Source organism: Ovis canadensis, chromosome 7 (assembly GCF_042477335.2).
Source record: "Ovis canadensis isolate MfBH-ARS-UI-01 breed Bighorn chromosome 7, ARS-UI_OviCan_v2, whole genome shotgun sequence".
NCBI lineage: Eukaryota > Metazoa > Chordata > Mammalia > Artiodactyla > Bovidae > Ovis > Ovis canadensis.
This window is the reverse complement of record NC_091251.1, coordinates 87,700,923-87,719,685: the sequence shown is the minus strand read 5'-3', so window position 1 is coordinate 87,719,685 and position 18,763 is coordinate 87,700,923. Positions and strand designations below refer to the sequence as shown.

General features: G+C 43.4%; 1 non-coding gene across 1 annotated transcript; it reads right to left on the bottom strand.

The window, feature by feature from the left end:
- Positions 1–4,900: 4,900 nt before the first annotated feature.
- On the bottom strand, positions 4,901–5,115 carry LOC138444497 (small nucleolar RNA U3). The gene has a single exon (XR_011258517.1). It is a non-coding gene; the product is annotated as a small nucleolar RNA U3 (small nucleolar RNA).
- Between the last annotated feature and the right edge of the window lie 13,648 nt (positions 5,116–18,763).

Genomic DNA, 18,763 nt, shown 5'->3' with positions numbered 1-18,763 from the left:
GCTTTATTGACTATGCCAAAGTCTTTGACTGTGTGGCTCACAACAAACTGTGGAAAATTCTGAAAGAGATGGGAGTCCCAAGAACACCTGACCTGCCTCCTGAGAAATCTGTATGCAGGTCAAGAAGCAACAGTTAGAACTGGACATGGAAAAACAGACTGGTTCCAAATTGGGAAAGGCGTACCTCAAGGCTGTATATTGTCACCCTGCTTATTTAACTTCTATGCAGAGTACATCATGAGAAACACTGGACTGCTTGAAGCACAAGCTGGAATCAAGATTGCTGGGAGAAATATCAATAACCTCAGATATGCAGATGACACCATTCTTATGGCACAAAGTGAAGAAGAACTAAGGAGCCTCTTGATGAAAGTGAAAGAGGATAGTGAAAAAGTTGGCTTAAAGCTCAACATTCAGAAAACTAAGATCATGGCCTCTGGTCCCAACACTTCATGGCAAATAGTTGGGGAAACAATGAAAACAGTGAGAGATTTTATTTTCTTGGACTCGAAAATCACTGCAGATGGTGACCTGAGCCATGAAATTAAAAGACACTTGCTCCTTGGAAGAAAAGTTATGACCAACCTAGACAGCATATTAAAATGCAGAGAACATTACTTTGCCAATAGATGTCTGTCTGGCCAAAGCTATGGTTTTTTGAATAGTCATGTACAGATTTGAGAGTTGGACTATAAAGAAAGCTGAGCACCAAAGAACTGATGCTTTTTAACTGTGATGTTGGAGAAGACTGTTGAGAGTCCCTTGGACTGCAAGGAGATCCAACCAGGCAATCCTAAAGGAAATAGGTCCTGAATATCCATTGGAAGGACTGATGCTGAAGCTGAAACTCCAATACTTTAGCCACTGAATGTGAAGAACTGACTCATTGGAAAAGACCCTGATGCTGGGAAAGATTGAAGGTGGAAGGAGAAGGGGACAACAGAGGATGAGATGGTTGGATGGTATCACCGACTCAACGAACACAAATTTGAGTAAACTCTGGGCATCGGTGATGGACAGGGAGGCCTGAAATGCTGCAGTCCATAGGGTTGCAAAGAGTCGGACACAACTAAGTGACTGAACTGAACTGAATGCTAACAAGAGCAAATAAGTCCAAATATGCCTGCTAGTGTCTCTAAGTTCCAAGCCCAGCCTTTTGTACTCTGCTTTGTGAAATTGGAGCAAAGGTTCTGCAAACCACATTTCCACTTTGCCTGCTGCCTCTCTGTTGAGCTCCACCTAGCAGAGCCAAGAGAGAACTTGTTTGCCTCTCTGGTGGCAATTCCTGAGAGTCTCACTGCAGCCTCATCTTCACCCTGGCAGCAGAGTTCCTTCTCATAGCAGCAGTGAAATGCAGCTTACAGTTTTTCCAACACTTAAAAAATTAGCCTCATTACATCATTTTAGAGACACCAGCACCAACCAGCAGGCACCCTCTTTTCAAGCTCTTAAGTTTCCAATCCTAAAGGCCCCTTCAAGGAAGTCACAGAAGCCAGTCCTAGCCAAGTGTCCCCTTTCCCTCAGAGGAGCTCTGAGTTTCAATTCCACAATTCCTTTCTAAGTTTCTGAGTTTCAAAAATACTGACATATGGACATTACCGTGTAAAGCACAGGAAGCTCAGCTTGGTGCTCTGTGATGACGTAGAGGAGTGGGATGGGGAAGCAGGGGTAGGAATGAGGTCCAAAAAGGAGGGGATATACGTATGTACATAGTTGACTCACTTCATTTTACAACAGAAACTAACACAACATTGTAAAGCCATTAAAAAAATTCAACTTCCTCCTTTTATTCTCTCAGCAGTAAGGGTGGTAACTGCTTTCTATTGTTGCTACTATGAGAACTCAGAGTAGCAGTTCTCAGAGTGTGGTTTGTGGATCCCTCTGGAGGGTCCCTGAGCCCTTTCAGGGGATCCATGAGGTCGAAAATATTTTCAAAATAATCGTAAGACATTCTTTTCCTTTTTCTGTGTTGACATTTGCACTGATGGTGCCTAACGCATAGTGAATAAGACTGTTGACCCTTTAACATGAATAAAGGGAGTGCCACACTAGCAGTCATTGTATTTTTTACCACTATGTACTTTCAGGGGAAAAAAATCCAGTTCTACTTAAGAATAACACTTGACAAAGCAGTAAAATGAGTAACTTTATTAAATCATGATTCTTATATTCAGATCCTTTTGTTGACTACAAATTGGCACTTGCCAAGAGGAAACTGGCGTAGCAGGTCTTTAGACAGTTAGACATTTTCAGGAACTCATTTCATGATCTTGCATCTCTTCACATCTAGAAAAGCACTAAATCCCTTCATGGTGACATCAGCTCCTCATGACTAGCAGAAAACATTTTGTAAAGTGTTGATTGCACTGAACTCCCCCCTTCACCAAAATCTTATCTATTGACCTTTTCCCACTGCCTCTTTAGAGCAGTCTCTTAGAGCTATATGAGGTGCAGTCTGCTTGGCTGTAGTCCTCACTTCGCCCCAAATAAAACTTAACTAACAACTCTCACATTGTGCATCTTTTTAGTCAACAACTTCAATATTCTTATGATAACTGAAACATTTGTGCTGTAGAGTAAAATGTGATATTATGACTGCCTCAAGGAATAGCGCTTGCACAATTGTTTCAGTTAGCTGCACTAGCCATAGTTTTCATTGCACACCAATGAACAGGCCAACTCTGGTTACTCAGATTTGGACATTAAGCGGACTTTTCTCAAAAATGAACAAAGTAAGCCTGTCACTTCAAGGAAAACAACTGACAGTTTTTTGTCACTGTCAGCTGCCAATGACAAAATATGAGCTTCTAAACTAAATTTAAAAATTTGGAATATATGCATCTGCCATTGTGAGCTTGATAGTTTCCAATACTTTAAAAACTTTTCTGATGAGATTTGCGATGATATTAACAAATAGGAACTTTTTTGAATGATGTATAATGAAATATGGCAACATTTGAAATATCTGCATTATGAAGTCAACTGATATTTTCCAATGACCGATGCATGCAATTACTAAATCATGCATGAGGAAAAGATCCTTTCAAACTGCAAGACAGACCAATGGGTTTTAATATAACAGATTAACAAAATGTTTTTTAGATATAGTTTTAGATTATACATTGCAACCAATGTTTAAGAAACTACTATTTGTCTAGTTTTGCTGTAATATCCAAAAATACAATAATTATTATCTGAAAGTCTATTAAAATATCCTTCCTTTTCTAACTACATGTCTATATAGCTAGATATGGATTTTCTTCACATATTTTGACCAAAACAACATATCTTAGACTGAATGCAGAAACAGATACAAGTATCCAGCTGACTTCTATTAAGCCAGATATGAAAAAGGTTTACAAAAATGTTAAATAATGCCACTCTCCCCACTAAATTTTTATATAGTTGTTTCTCATAAAAATATGTTATTTCTGTTAACATGAAAGTGAAAGTCCCTCAGTCATGTCCAACTCTTTGCAACCCCATGGACTGCAGCACACCAGGCTTCCCTGTCTGTTACCAACTCCCGGAGCCTACTCAAACTCTTGTCCATTGAGTTGGTGATACCATCCAACCATCTCATCCTCTGTCATCCCCTTCTCCTCCTGCCTTCAATCTTTCCCAGCATCAGGGTCTTTTCCAGTGAGTCAGTTTTTGCAACAGGTGGCCAAAATATTGGGAGTTTCAGCTTCAGCATCAGTCCTTCCAAAGAATATTCAGGACCTATTTCCTTTAGGATGGACTGGTTGGATCTCCTTGCAGTCCAAGGGACTCTCAAGAATCTTCTCCAACACCATAGGTCAAAACCATCAGTTCTTCAGTGCTCAACTTTCTTTATAGTCCAACTCTCACATCTATACATGACTACTCAAAAAAACCACAGCTTTGATTAGATGGGCTTTTGTTGGCAAAGTGATGTCTCTACTTTTCAATATGCTGTCTAGGTTGGTCATAGATTTTCTTCCAAGGAATGGGTAGCTGTCCTCTTCTCCAGAGGATCTTCCCAACCCAGGGATCAAACCTAGGTCTCCTGCATTGTAGGCAGATTCTTTACCAGCTGAGCCAGATGTTTTAATTTTCAGCTCTATTGAGATATAATTGACATACATTGGAAGTTTAAGGGGTAGAATGCAATGATTTGATATACATATATCATGCAAAATGATTACCACAATAAGGTTAATTAACACATCATCACCTCACATACTCACCATTGTGTGTATGTGTTTGTGTGTGTGTGTGTGTGTGGTGTGAAAACTTTTAAGATCTACTTTCTTAGCAGCTTTCAAGTATAGAAAACATCATTGTTAACTGAAGTCACTATGCTATACATTAGATCTCCAGAACATACTCATCTTACAACTGGAAGTTTATACCCTATATCCATCTTTTCACTGCACATTTTCTCCACTTACCTTGCCTGTTGTTTTTAAATTTTTTTAAAAATAAATGTTGTAGAAAAGTTCTCCGTTTTATTTTCTAACATTGGTGATAAATGCGTATGTTGAATGTGAAAGTTGCTCAGTAGTGTCCAACTCTTTGAGACCCCATGGACTATACAGCCCGTGGAATTCTCCAGGCCAGAATACTGAAGTGGGATTCTTTACCAACTGAGCTTACTGGTGATAAATACCACAGACTTTAGCCAACATATGAGCTCCTTGGGGTCCTCAGTGAGTTTATAAAAGTATTTTTAAAACTCCTGAAACCAAAAAGTTTGGGAACTGCTGCCTTAAAGTTCTTTTTAAGTCTGTTTAGGTACCTACTTATTAATACCTAATTAACAAATATTTATATTAATTTCTGTCTGTTAAAATAACTTTTGTGGTTTCTACCTCCTGACTGGACTCTGACAGGTATACAAATATATATATATATATTTTTTTTTTGTAGAAACGAAACCACTCAGACGGCGTTTTCCCCCTCTTACTCTCCCAAACGGGAGAAAAGAACGATCATCAACGGCAGATGGCAGCTGCACAAGCAGCACCAGACGCCTACTTCACGCTCAGAAGAAAACGCTGCGTCTCCTCCTCGTGGTTTCGGGTGCTCTACACGATCAGAGAAACTTCTCTAGTCACGAACTATAGAAATGATCCCTGAAAGTATAGTCTTACAAATATATTTTAAAAGTATAACATAATCTTACTGAAGTGAGGGGGGGGAAATTAATCCAGAGAATTTTTGAGCACAATATTTTGATTATATACACTCAATCTAGTGAAAACAAAATTTTAAACTTTTTCTCAGTTTATTTTCTATAGTATTATATCTTCTAGTAGTACAGCAAAATTCTGAAACAATGGGCAAATGAACATACATGTCAATGTTGTTGGGAGCCAGGCTTCTCACCATGGAGAAATGTTCGTACCATGGAGATACATTTATGAGATATGCTGGATTGGGATTGAACGTGTTACATGAATTCACGACTTCTAAAATCCAAACACACATACTTCCACAACTGCCACCATTACCATTGCTGTCAAGGTGCAAAACACTTTATCACCCCATAAGATCCTTCTGTGTCCCTGTGCAGTTATGTATATCCTGCGTGGTTGAATTCCTTGAATCTGTGAGTCAAAATTAAAAAATTTTTTTCACCCATTACTTTTTCAAAAATATTTTCCACTTCTCTCCTTGTTTTTTGGACACAACTGAGCGACTTCACTTTCACTTTTCACTTTCATGCATCGGAGAAGGAAATGGCAACCCACTCCAGTGTTCTTGCCTGGAGAATCCCAGGGATGGCAGAGCCTGGTGGGCTGCCATCTATGGGGTCGCACAGAGTCGGGCACGACTGAAGCGACTTAGTAGTAATAGTAGTAGTGGTGGTAGTTATTTCACTTTTGGCTGTGTGCGGTCTTTGTTGCTGCTTGAGGGATTTCCCTGGCTGTGGTGTGTGCGCTTCTCCCTGTGGCGGCCTCTCTAAGGTGCGCAAGCCTCAGTAGTTGCAACTCCCCGGCTCTAGAGCGTGGGCTCAGTAGTTGTGACGTCAGGCTTAGCAGCCCCGAGGCACGTGAACTCTTCCTGAATAAGGGCTCAAGACCTGCGTTCCCTGCATTAGCAGGTGGATTCTTAACCGCTGCATCATCAAGAGAAGTCCCTCCCCTTGTTTTGTTACTACCAACGTATGTAAGTCAGACTTCGTGATGTTTTTCCATAGGTCATTGAAACTTCATTCATTTTTGTTCATTCTTTTTCCTTGGTGTGCTTCAGTTTGAATAGTTTCTATTACTGTGTTTTAAATTTCACTAATATTTTTCCTTTGCGGTATCTAATTTTTCATTTTAGATGTTGCATTTTTTACTTCTAAAAGTTCCATTTGGTTTCTTTTTATAGTTTCTATTTCTCTCTTGGTTATGTTTTCCTTCAAATCCTTTAGCATACTTATAATGCTTTAAAAGGGTCTCAACTGCTAATTGCCTCATATCTCTCATTTTTTGACTTCTCTCTCTCTTTTTTGTATGTCAAGTAACTGTTTTAAGACATGCGGGACATTGTAAATGTTACACTGTTGAGGGACCGATTTCTTTTTCTTCCTTCAAAGAGTTTTGAATTTTGTTCTGGTGGTCAAAGTCTTTTACAGATCATTATGAGTTTGCAAGCTTTGTTGGGGCTGATCTTGAGTGACCTTTAGTGCAGGGCTATTTGGGTCTCATTCCCAACGTCTTGCTTTTCTAAGGTCTTGACTGAATATTCCAGATGTTCGGTGTGGCCTCTTTATTCTAGCTGATTAGAGCTCAGCAACTCCAATCACGTACAAGCTTCTGGAGGCGTTCAGTCTGCAGCTCCCCAGTACTTGTTCTTTCCCCCATAGTTGCTTTTTTCCCCAAATCATGAAAACTATGCCTGTGTTCTAGGATTCAGCCAAATCCTTTTAAGAACTCCGGCAAAGCCTTCTGCAGTTCTTCCTCTGAGCGGTGCTCTTCTTCCTGGTTCTCTGTCTGGCAAATTCCAGCTGACTCAGCCTCCCCTGGTCTTTGTCTGCTCCACTCAGTAAGATTCGATTCCCACGTCCTGCTTGTTTTCCATCCCTGCACTGTGGTCTGGAATGTGCTTCTAGGCAAAATGCAGAAGCAATCTAGGGATCACCTCATTTGGCTTCCATTCTCTCAGCAAATGTCTGAAATTTGTGAAAACAGTGGTTTCATACACTTTGTCTAGTTTTCTAAATGTTTACCATTGGAGAGCTGGTCCAATATTTGCCTGCTTGGTTTTTGATCAAGTAAATTGACAGGTACACTTTCTCTACTTCTAGGCAGTTCCACCTGGTCCTCTTTCTCCATATGCACATAAATGAAAATAAATGCTTAAAACCAAAGGTCCTGGATTTTAGTCCTTTGGAACCAGTCCTGCTGGTATGTGAGCTCTGTTCTATCTTAGCCCCATAAAAGAAGTTCTCTGAGGATTACCATAGAGCTAATCATAAACTCTGGTGCTAAAGAATATATCCTTCAGACACTTCCAAAAGATTGGATGGCACCACTGTATTTTTTTTAGCATCCATAAATAAAGTTTTATTGGCACATAACCTTGCTCATCCATTTACATATTTGTCTCTGGCTGATTTCATGCTACAACAGCAGAGTTGGGTAGTTGCAACAGAGCTGTATATGGCCTGCACAGCCTATCTGATCCTTCACAGAAAAAGTTTGCTGATTTCCAATCTGGAGTATAGGTGGGGGCTAGCAGTCCATGGCATAAGATTGTACCAAATAACATAGGTCTGGATGATACCATCAAGAAAGCTGGTTAGACTTCAATAGGAGGGTCATGACCCAGAAGGAATTCAGAGCCTGAGGGAGGACCAAGCAAAGACACCTGGGAAGGAATGATGGGGAGGAGAGCTGGGGCAGAGGGGGTGGGGCACAGAACAAGACAAGTTGTTCTGTATTCACAAAATGTCTTTGTATTTTTTAATCAAAAGACACTTTTTTTTTCATAAACAGGTATAAAATAGAAGAGAAAAAGAAAGGTAGAAAATACACCAAAAGGTTAACAATAATTATCTTAGAGAAATGAAATTCTGAATTTTTTTTCTTTTTGCTTTTCCAGAGTTTCTAAATTTTAAAATAATGAACACATGCTGCCTTTATAACAAGAAGATGAATGATGCCGTATGTTTGTGCACCCTTCCCACATGATGACATTTCACTGTGTGTTTTTAAGGTCATGACTGTAACTGATGTTGAGCATACTCAGCCCCCTTGGGTGATGACCAAGCTCTGCCCTTACTCAACAGAAGAACAGGCCTATTGAATTCTCACACCCTTCTTACTCTCTTCTCCCCAAACAAAAGATTATTTGAAGAGTTTCCTTGTTCTCTAAGCAAATGACATCAACTCCAAAAAACCTTTTGCTAAGAAGGGTTTCCAGGACATTCTGATAAAGCCAAATCTCCTACAGGTGTGGAGTCCAGGGTCCAGGAGAAAGAGGAGACGCTGTTCCACATGGGCATCGGCATGACTGTGCACTAGGCTCCTGGGCATTCTCTCAGGCACAGCTGGGAGCTGTGCCCTGTGCCTGGGCATTGCCCTCAGCACAGCTAAGGGCAGAGGAGAGGACAGAGTTTCTGCCAGCGGGACTCACAGGGCCTGCACTCCAAGTCCTACATTCCCAAAGACAAAACAAGAAATCTGCTCCTCAAAACTCCAGGCCAGGAACTCTAGAGACATTAGCATACTCTGGCAAGCGGCCAGATGGCTAATAGATAGCAGGTAATTCAGGAAACAATTAGAAGCCTGCGCCCACACAGATCAGTTGCAAAAAATGACCTCTGTCATTCAGGATACGGCCCTGAAAGTAAAGAACCCTTTCTTATTTCACTTTTGGGGACTGGGGAAATGTCAGATCTCTCTCTCTTCTTTGATGCGGTGACAAGTTAACAAGTGCTGAGTCTCCAATAGGCACTTCTGCCCCCCTAAGCACAGGGTGGGGAGACCCAGCAGGTCCGCTCCAATGAGGCCTGGTGCCCAGGAGGAGGGAGGCAATCCCTCCGGTGCCAGCCACAAGGTAGGAGGCCCTCGCCAGCTTTCTTTTTCACCATTTACTGCCTGTGTCTCCAGTCTTTTTGCCCTCCTTGCCCACACTTCTGCCCTGACCTGCTCCTTTCAGAGTCCATGCCTGGCTTCGGAGGGAGGTCTTTCTAGCCCTGCTTTTGCCTTCCCGAGTCAGTACATTGCACTCCCCCAGCTGGTCCCCTCCCTCTACAAGCATACACACACACTTGGTTTGATTTGGGGAGTTGGGAGGGAGCAAGATTCAGAAAGAAAAGCTTCTGTTTACTTATGAGGAATGCAAGTGTATTCACTGTCACGGATTTCATCTTTTGTGTATCATTTGTTTCATTATCATTTGATGTAAATTGTTGCTTTCAAAACTATTTTTTCTTCAGAACTTTATCCTTTTCTCCAGCAAGATGTGCAGAATTTGAATGTTAAACAGGAATGCAATGACAGATTGAGGCGTTCTCACTTTCTCTTAAGTAGATGGAAACTGCTAATAATTCTCTTCTTATATATTATGTAAAATCAGTCAGACTTTGCCTGTCTTTATATTCTGTCCCTATTTTTCTCTCATAAAATCAACAGTAATAACAGTACTATTAATAACAGTACCTATTGGAGTTTCAGCTTCAACATCAGTCCTTCCAATGAACACCCAGGACTGATCTCCTTTAGGATGGACTGGTTGGATCTCCTTGCAGTCCAAGGGACTCTCAAGAATCTTCTCCAACATCATAGTTCAAAAGCATCAATTCTTCAGTGCTCAGCTTTCTTCACAGTCCAACTCTCACATCCATACATGACCACAGGAAAAACCACAGCCTTGACTAGACTGACCTTTGTTGACAAAATAATGTCTCTGCTTTTTAATACGCAGTCTAGGTTGGTCATAACTTTCCTTCCAAGGAGTAAGCGTCTTTTAATTTCATGGCTGCAATCACCATCTGCAGTGATTTAGGAGCCCCCAAAAATAAAGTCAGCCACTGTTTCCACTGTTTCCCCGTCTATTTCCCATGAAGTGATGGGACCAGATGCCATGATCTTCGTTTTATGAATGTTGAGCTTTAAGCCAACTTTTTCACTCTCCTCTTTCACTTTCATCAAAAGGCTCTTTAGTTCTTCTTCACTTTCTGCCATAAGGGTGGTGTCATCTGCATATCTGAGGTTATTGATATTTCTCCCAGCAGTCTTGATTCCAGCTTGTGCTTCATCCAGTCCAGCATTTCTCATGATGTACTCTGCATAGAAGTTAAATAAGCAGGGTGACAAGATATGGCCTTGACGTACTCCTTTTCCTATTTGGAACCAGTCTGCTGTTCCATGTCCAGTTCTAACTGTTGCTTCTTGACCTACATACGGGTTTCTCAAGAGGCAGGTCAGGTGGTCTGGTATTCCCATCTGTTTCAGAATTTTCCACAGTTTATTGTGATCCACACACTCAAAGGCCTTGGCATAGTCAATAAAGCAAAAATAGATGTTTTTCTGGAACTCTCTTGCTTTTTCGATGATCCAGCGAATGTTGGCAATTTGATCTCTAGTTCCTCTGCCATTTCTAAAACCAGCTTGAATATCTGAAAGTGTTCATTGGAAGGACTGATGTTGAAGCTGAAACTCCAATATTTTGGCCACCTGATGTGAAGAGCTGACTCATTTGAAAAGACCCTAATGTTGGGAAAGATTGAAGGCAGGAGGAGAAGGGGACGACAGAGGATGAGAGGGTTAGATGGCATCACCGACTCAATGAACATGAGTCTGGGTAAACTCCGGGAGTTGGTGATGGACAGGGAGGCCTGGCGTGCTGCGGTTCACGGGGTCGCAAAGAGTCGGACACGACTGAGTGACTGAACTGAACAATGTTTGGAGCACTAAGATGTGCTGGACTGTGCTAAGTACTTGTATGCACTGCCTTATTTAACCTTTTCTACAGTCCTGTTTTATTATCCCCATTGTATAGATGAGAAAATGGAGGACGGCATGGAGACATTCAATAACTGTCCAGAGGTTTGTTTGTTTTTGTTTTTTTTTTTAAGATAGAGACAGCAAAGACTATGACACTCAAATCCCTGCCTGTCAGATTCCAAAGTCCTATCCTCTGTCACCTACATCCTAACTCCTTTAAGGAAGCAGCAGGTGAGAGTCCTGGGCCCTGGGAGCTGGGCTAAAAGGGATAGTGATCTGCAGAGGAGGGAGCTGAGAGCCCGTTACCGATGTCATAGCATCCAAAATTGTCCATCATGCTTGGAGTTCCAGTGCTCCACAAGCATCATCTCATTTGATGCTGACTGTAGTCCCATGAGTCAGGCATTATTTTTCACCAAGCTCTGCCACCCCATGCTGCTGCTGCTGCTGCTAAGTCACTTCAGTAGTGTGTGACTCTGTGCGACCCCATAGACGGCAGCCCACAGGCTCCCCCGTCCAAACTGAGGGTCAGAGGAGAAGTGATTTGTTCAAGGCCACAATGCTGATAAGTGGAGGTAGAATGTGGTTTTGAATTCTCACACCTACACTCATCTTACTATACCCTCTGTCTTTCAGCAACCCTTGAGTTAGGCCTTTTAAAACACATGAGGAATGGAGCCAGGCTCTTTGGCTCTTTGCTTATTCAGTGGCCAATAGTTTGGAAACTATGCTGAGTAGATAAAAGTATGGGCTCTAGAATCAAATTCCCAGAGTCAGAATCCCAGCTCTTTCACTTACAAGTTACATGACTTTGGCAAGCCACTGCACTTCAGTTTCCTCATCTAATAAGAAGAGCACCCACTTTGAAGGTCACTGTGAATGAGGTTGGGGCTTCCCTGGTAGCTCAGAGGTTAAAGCATTTGCCTGCAATGTGAGACACCTGGGTTCAATCTCTGGGTCGGGAAGATCCCCTGGAAAAGGAAATGGCAACCCACTCCAGTATTCTTGCCTGGAGAATCCCATGGATGGAGGAGCCTGGTGGGCTACAGTCCACGGGGTCACAAAGAGTCAGACGTGACTGAGCAACTTCACTTCACAGTGACCTTCAAAGTGACATGAATGAGGTATGTGAAAGGAGCTTAGGATCATGCTTGGCATGAAAAACACTATCAACAAATGGAAGTTATTATTGCTACTTAGCCATTTTGCTTAGCACCCAACAACTGTATTGACAGAGAAATTTTCAGCTAATATACGTTACACTTGCCTGCCAAAGGCAAGCCCTCCAGAGTTCTCTGCCATGGCTTGAGTTCTTCCCAAGAGCAGACTCTGGGGCAAAGATTCAAGTTGCAAGTAGTTGATGGGGGTGGTGATTCCAGAAAGTTCTTTGAGAGAGTAGGGAAAGTGAGACAAGAAAGGAAACAAGTCAACAAAGGGAGTTAGTGAGCCGCTCACCACTGGTTGGGGGATGGGGGCTCTATCCTACTGGGCTCCCCCGTGGACCTAGGTACACAGACCCCAAGAGTAAAGGTTGCTCCTGGGGCATTCGGTCCCTGTAGACCTCAGGGCTAAACATGCTCCAGGCACCAGGGCATACCTCCAGGCAACAAGCAACAGAAAGCTGCTGTAAGTAAGGACCACATTGTAGATGACCCTGGGGCAGGCCAGGAACATATGGGTGGGGCCATACTTATCAGCTTTACTGTAATCTCTCAGTGTTGCTAATACTCTAGGGGTATTTTTTTTTTCTCAAATACATTTGCCAAACAATCTCTTTGTTTGCTCTGGATCTAGTTTTGAAAAGCAAAGTTTCCTCTTTGAACTACAAGTGCCTGCTTTGAAGCATCTTTAGAAATTCTAGATAATCAAGGCCCCCTTGCTGTGGAAAATTCTGAAAGAGATGGGAATACCAGACCACCTAACCTGTCTCTTGAGAAATCTGTATGCAGGTCAGGAAGCAACAGTTAGAACTAGACATGGAACAACAGACTGGTTGCAAATAGGAAGAGGAGTACGTTAAGGCTGTATATTGTCACCCTGGTCACTTAACTTCTACGCAGAGTGCATCATGAGAAACGCTGGACTGGAAGAAACACAAGCTGGAATCAAGATTGCTGGGAGAAATATCAATAACCTCATATGCAAATGACACCAGCCTTATGGCAGAAAGTGAAGAGGAGCTAAAAAGCCTCTTGATGAAAGTGAAAGAGGAGAGTGAAAAAGTTGGCTTAAAGCTCAACATTCAGAAAACGAAGATCATGGCATCTGGTCCCATCACTTTATGGGAAATGGATGGGGAAACAGTAGAAACAGTGGCTGACTTTATTTTTGGGGACTCCAAAATCACTGGAGATGGTGACTGCAGCCATGAAATTAAAAGACGCTTACTCCTTGGAAGAAAAGTTATGACCAACCTAGATAGCATATTCAAAAGCAGAGACATTACTTTGCCGACTAAGGTCCATCTAGTCAAGGCTATGGTTTTTCCTGTGGTCATGCATGGATGTGAGAGTTGGACTGTGAAGAAGGCTGAGCGCTGAAGAATTGATGCTTTTGAACTGTGGTGTTGGAGAAGACTCTTGAGAGTCCCTTGGACTGCAAGGAGATCCAGCCAGCCCATTCTGAAGGAGATCAGCCCTGGGATTTCTTTGGAAGGAATGATGCTGAAGCTGAAGCTCCGGTACTTTGGCCACCTCATGTGAAGAGTTGACTCATTGGAAAAGACTCTGATGCTGGGAGGGAGTGGGGGCAGGAGGAGAAGGGGATGACAGAGGATGAGATGGCTGGATGGCATCACAGACTCGATGGACGTGAGTCTGAGTGAACTCCGGGAGTTGGTGATGGACAGGGAGGCTTGGCGTGCTGCGATTCGTGGGGTCGCAAAGAGTCGGACATGACTGAGCAACTGAACTGAACTAAAGCTTCCATACTCACGACAGTCCAGCTCACCTCTGCCTTCTAGTTTACAGAATACTTTTGCACATGTGATCTCATTTAATCCTCACAGTAAGCAGTGAGGTAGGTGATAGTCCTCCGAAGCAATCCCAGAGTTGTCAATCCTCCTACCAGGGATTAGAAACAGGTTAGTGGTTTCAGCCGACAGACAACTCCGAGACCCTGAGGCAAGTTTCATAGCATCTCTTCTCTACCTGAATAGTCCCCACTGGACCTAAAAGGTCCGCTCTCCTGAGGCTTGAAAACTCTAAGAATATTGATGATTTGAAAATAATAAGGCAACCCCGTTGCTCTATTCATTTTTCTGAGTACATATATAATAAGATGTTAGAAATTTTGAAGGCAGTAGAGCTCACATTCCAAGGAGAGGTTCAGACAATGGTTCAGGCTTTGGAAGAAAGGAAGCCAGAGAAAACCAGTTTACTATCGTACCCCTCATTCATAGTGACAAAACAGCCAGGAGCTTGGAAATGAAAAAAGAGGGTTTCTGGGCAAAGTTGTTGCTGTATTGTGAGTCTAGTCCCATCCCTGGTGGGGAGAAGGGAGTATAGGGCCCTTGTCACAAGCCTAGAAAAATAGGAATCAGCTCGTCCACTGAGAGAGTGTAATATGTGTTCCTCGAAGCTTAGGGGACCCTGTGCACAGGTACAGAAAATCTAAAGGACAAGTGATGGGCTGACTATGGCTTTGATTGCAGAGTAGAGGGAAGGTCAAGGGGAGGAAGCTATGTCAGCTTGGGCTTCAAACCTAGCTTTCTGTACTCAGCCTTGTGATCTAGAGCTGCTGCTGCTGCTGCTGCTGCTGCTAAGTCACTTCAGTTGTGTCCGACTCTGTGCAACCCCATAAACGGCAGCCCACCAGGCTCCCCTGTCCCTGGGATTCTCCAGGCAAGAACACTGAAATGGGTTGCCATTTCCTTCTCCAAGGCATGAAAGTGAAAATTCAAAGTGAAGTCGCTCAGTCTTGCCCTACTCATTGCAACCCCATGGACTGCAGCCCACCAGGCTCCTCCATGCTGGGACTCTGCAAATCAGATTTCACCTTTGCCAACTGGCTCCAGATTCAGTCTTCCAATGGGAGACCCTAGAGGGAGACAGCATGGCTGGAGGAGTAAGGAGGGGCTTGTTCCCTCCTGCGTGGGTTTCCTATTCCTATCCATGTTAGCCTAGTCTCCCCTCTTCACCCTGGCAGTGAAGGCATATCTTGTAGCAAAATGGGTACGCAGTTTTTATGCAGGAGTGTATGCAGTTCGCCATTTCCCCAACACTTACAGCCTCGTCACACTCCCCCCTCCCGGGAGACACCGGGTTCCCACACCCTACCTCCCCCACTCTCCCCTCCCAAACCACCTGGACCCCTCTGTAGCTCAGAGATTCCAGCTCAGCTGAGCAGAACCTCCTCCTCAACATCTGATTTCAGGTTTCTAAGTTTTAACACTTCCCACCTCTCCCCACACCTGGTCCTAGGGGTGGGGGCTGCTCCTGCAGTTGCTGACCCTGTGATACCTTAGTGCACTCTTTTTGCCTTTTCTGTTACCTAGATAACAACTTTACACTTAGTTCCAATCATTAGATGACCCTCTCTGTTTAAATAACTGATGTTTCTGTCTCTTTGCCAATCCCTGATGCCCCTCTCAATGACAGCTGGAGAACTGGAGTATCTCAGGGGACAGAGTGGGGTAAAGAGTCCACGAGGCCTCTGGGGAGAAAGGCTGGAAGATTTTCAGAGTAGTTCCTCTTTCTGAATCATGGATCTCTGTGAAAGACTGATGAAAACAATGCGCTTTCTTCTCTAGAAACTGTAAGTATCTGTCAACACACCCCCCACCTCCAACCCTCACACACGATCCCACACCCAGTCGCAGGGGTTGTGTGTGCTTGTGTGTGTGTGTGCTTGTGTGTGTGCGTGCTGAGTCACTTCGGTTGTGTCTCTTTGCGACCCCATGGACTGTAGCCCACCAGGATCCTCTGTCCATGGGATTCTCCAGGCAAGAATACTGGAGTGGGTGGTCATTTCCTCTCCAGGGGGTCTTCCCAACCCAGAGATGGAACCCGGGTCTCCTGCATTGTAGGCAGGTTCCTTACCACTAGCGCCCCTTTATAGGGGTTGTGTGGTAGTTGCTCAGTTGTATACGACTCAGAGTGACCCCATGTGGACCCCAAATCTCAGGTTCATAATTCCTGTGGTAGAATGCTGGCCAGGTTGAGTCTCTCTCATGGAGAAAATCTGGTTGGCTCTCAGAGGCTGTTGCCTCAGAAAAGTCAAACAAAAGGACCGTCAGTACTGGGTTGCCAAGGAGCTGTCCTAGATTTTCAAACTCCCTGAATTTGAGATAAATATCCCGACTGTGAACCTGCCAACCATCCCGGATCTGTAGTTCTTTTGCATCTGAAGCTTTAAAACTGTATCTTTTTCAGTAGCAATTATTTTACTTATGGGGGTTTAGCCAACAAGAATGGAGCATTCTGAGGCAGAGCCTTGTTTGGGGGCTCTCCTCCCTGAAGGCCCTGCCTGGCTGACCCAGCCAGGCCCCAGTAGCTCTGCTCCCTTCAGTGGCCTGCTACTGTGGAGACCTCCTGGAGAGAAAGGCGAGTCGCCACCTCCTGGGCGGCTCTATTATTGCATGTCAAGTTTGCGGAAAGCAATTGTTCACTCAGCTGTGTCTGACTCTTTGGGACCCCATGGACCGTAGCAGGTCAGGCTTCCCTGTCCTTCACTGTCTCCCAGAGTTTGCTCAAACTATGTCTGTTGAGACGGTGATGCCATCCAACCATCTCATCCTCTGTCGCCCCTTCTCCTTTTACCTTCAATTTTTGCCAGCATCAGGGTCTTTTCCAACGAGTTGCCTCTTGGTATCTGGTAGCCAAAGTATTGGAGCTTCAGCTTCAGCATCAGTCCTTCCAATGAATATTCACAGTTGATTTCCTTTAAGATTGACTGGTTTGATCTTTTTGCTGTCCAAGAGACTCTCAAGAATCTTTTCCAGCACCACAGTTCAAAAGCATTAATTCTTTGGCACTCAGCCTTAAAAAGAAATTGGTGGTGTTAAATTTCTAAGGACAACAACTTCCCTTTTACTGTGAGTTGGTTATCTGGATATGTTTTATAGATAATTATGTCCTAGGCCATTAAAGGGGAGAACACAGAGACTGAGAAAAATTACTACCTTTGAGCCTCAGTTTTTCGTCTCTAAGACAAGGCTGGCTGTTATCTTAATGCTCAGAAGCCTGTCACTAGTTTTTCCTTTCTCCATTAAACTGCCTTGTTGAGCTTTCCACATTAGAAGGCAGTACCTCAGAGTGGAATAAAATTCTTCCCCACATCACTGACACAATTAGATAGCTACTACATACCCCTGCAAATCTTTCTTATGTATATTGCTTATTAGTTGAATGTTATCTTTTAAGCTATCTAGACATTGCTCCAGATATAGACTGATTTTTTTTCTCTATTGATTAAGAAAGTCTCTTTTGTTTCATAAATTCATTCATTCTGCAAAATGATGCATACATTGACCACATTTTTAGTGAGTGAGCACTGTTTTCCAGGCATTAGAGATGCAGCCGCAGACAGACACAAACCTCTCCCTTGTGGAGATTCTCATCTAATGCAGGAGACAGACAACAAATACAACATATGAAATATGTAGTGTGTCAACTGAAAAAGGATGTGGGTTAAGAGCAGTTATTTGTTTTGCTTTTTTTTTAAGTAGGAGAAATTATAGTGTGTTTTGTCTGTTGATGGGAATGATCCTAATAAGGGATGATGATGATAGCGAGGAGTGTTAGTGGCACAATGCCCTTGAGAAGGTGAGAGGGGATGGGATCCGGTGCAGAAGTGGAAAGGATGTATCAAAAACTGATTGAGCCCCCGTCAGGTGTCAGAACTTGGACCGGTGCTAGAGACAACAGCAAAGAAAACAGACTTCCTGGAGAATTCGTCCCAGCCTTCCTGGAGATTTCATTCTAATTAGGGCAATGGACAATAAAAAGGCAAACAAATGAATGGATCCGTGGTACCCATGGAGTGGGTGAGTGCCATCTGACGTAAGCACAGTGGTCGTGGAGGTCCCCTTTGAGGCGTGAGAGTTGAGCTAAGCCCTAAAGCATGATAGGGGCTTCCCTGGAGGCTCGGTGGTAAAGAATCCTCCTCTAATGGGGGAGACATGGGTTTGATCCCTAGGTCAGGAAGATACCCTGGAAAAGCAAATGCCAACCGAATCCCATATTCTTGCCTGGAGAATCCCATGGACAGAGGATCATGGTGGGCTACAGTCCATGGGGTCTGAAAGAGTCAGACACAACTTAGCGGCTAAAAAAAACCAACAAAGCATCATAGGGCACTATCCACACGAAAAATCTGAGGGACGAGTATTCCACCCAGGAAAAAGAACACGTACAAGAGCTTGAGAGGGAAGAGACTGGCCGTCTGTGCACTTGTAGGAGGTGAAGCTGCAGGAGGGTAATTATCAAGAATGAAGCCTGAGATGAGGTTACAGAGGTTGATTATTGATGGCTTTCTGTGAAAAGCCAATAAATTTTATGATCAAATTTATAAGTTACTCAAGGCTAGGAAGGAGAGATAACACAGTTAAATGACATAATCAGAAATTAAAAAGAAAAGAAATTTCAATAGATGGCTTGTGACAAATTCCCGTCTCAGTTCTTGCACTGAGATTCCAAAAATCAAGTGCAAAAAAAAATAAAAATAAAAAGATCAAGTGCACCACTAGCTCCTGTACAAAAGGATTTAGGGGTCGCAGAGAGCAGAGCGTAAAACAGAGACCTGAGTGCAAGCTCTCTGGGGAATGCAATCAAAGGAGGGGAAGCAAGGGAGGACGGAATTGATGCAGGAAGAAAAAAGAACTAAGACAGAGCTGTGTCTGGAGGTGGCCATGCCTC